Here is a 1,475-nt window from a genome sequence, read left to right as displayed (position 1 = left end):
ATTTCCCTTTCCTGCTCTGTGGGAGGGGAGACTTTTAAATGCACTGTCTGTACGACTGCACATGGCTAAGCAAAGAGAACAAACCCCCAATCCCCCCTGTGCTTTGGGAGCCAGGTTTGCGGTGGGAATTCTGTAGTTCAGATGACGTCACTCCTGGGCACTGTGATTCTTTACCAGTTTCTCTGGCATTAGGGCAATTTTGTGCTCACAGGTGTGATGGCCGAGTGGTTAAGGCGTTGGAGTTGAAATCCAATACGGTTCTCCTACGCAGGTTCAAATCCTGCTCACAGCAAGGCCTGTGTTTTAGCCAGTCTCTCACCCGGGCAATACCTCTATACAACCCCCTGAGACACTCTCAATTCTCTCCCCACCCCAAGTAAATCCTGTTCTGCTCCTTTCATAGAGATCCCTGGGACACCACCTCACACTGTGTCCCTGAGTTGTTGGGCAAACTCTCAGCGCCTGAAGCCTCTGCCACTCACCTGGTGCCCCATAGATCAGCCATAGCCCTGGTTCTGCTCCTCTCTCTAGGGTGTGAAAGGAGCCAAGTCAGTGACTCCATGGGAGCTACGGGGCTGCAGAACCAACAGAGGAAAAATAGGTGCTCAGCGCCCACTGGCAGCCAGCTCCCCCCCCGACTACAGGCCTTGCTGACAAGCTCCTCCTCTTCCCCTTCAGCACCTCCCACTTGCCAGTGATCAGCTGTTCAGTGGGGTGCAGGAGGCCCTTGGCGGGGAGGGGGCGGGGAGGAGCAGAGGCAGAAAGAGGTGGGGGAGGGAGAGGAATGGGGCAGGAAGGTGCAGGCCAGGAAGAAATGGCACCAGGATGATCCCCTGCTGGCCACTCGCAGGCCTGGGTGCTCACCGCTCCCCACGGTTTCCAGGGAGACCCCTAGTGTGCCAGCCCTTCTTGAGGTCACCATCTCTCTGCCAGGGTCAAGCCGCAGACTCCTCCGCCCCTGGGACTGCTCGCTGCAATTCCCCAGGGGACCCTGTTACTGCAGAGTCCTTCTCACTGGTCACACACATCCCAGGGGTTAATCGCCCCTGCAATCGTCCCTTCGTTTTACTGCTCCCCAGTCACTTACTGCAGGAAGTGCTGTCCACGGGGCGCAGTAGGTCCCGCCGCTGCCACCAGCTGTCACGGAGTGTGGGGGAGTCCGGCCCTGCACCCCTCTTCTTGGGACTCACAGTGACTCTCAGCCAGTCAGTAAAACAGAAGGTTTATTGGACAACAGGAACACAGGCTACAGCAGAGCTTGTGGACACAGCCAGGACCCCTCAATCTGGTCCTTATGGAGATTCAGGGAGCATAGATCCCAGCTTGGGATTCCCTGAATTCCACCACCCAGCCCCAAAACCGAAACTGACCCAAACCCTCTCCAGCAGGCTCTCTTCACTTTGTGCAGCTTCCCGAGCAGAGCTGTTTACTCCCCCTGCCTAACTCAGGTTACAGGCTCAGATAGAGACCATCAC

General features: G+C 56.9%; 1 non-coding gene across 1 annotated transcript; it reads left to right on the top strand.

Moving 5' to 3' along the window:
• Positions 1 to 210: 210 nt before the first annotated feature.
• Positions 211 to 292, top strand: TRNAS-UGA. The gene has a single exon. It is a non-coding gene; the product is annotated as a tRNA-Ser (tRNA).
• Positions 293 to 1,475: the final 1,183 nt, after the last annotated feature.

This window comes from Mauremys mutica, unplaced genomic scaffold, assembly GCF_020497125.1.
Source record: "Mauremys mutica isolate MM-2020 ecotype Southern unplaced genomic scaffold, ASM2049712v1 Super-Scaffold_100163, whole genome shotgun sequence".
Classification (NCBI taxonomy): Eukaryota; Metazoa; Chordata; order Testudines; family Geoemydidae; genus Mauremys; species Mauremys mutica.
This window is presented reverse-complemented; position numbering and strand designations above follow the sequence as displayed.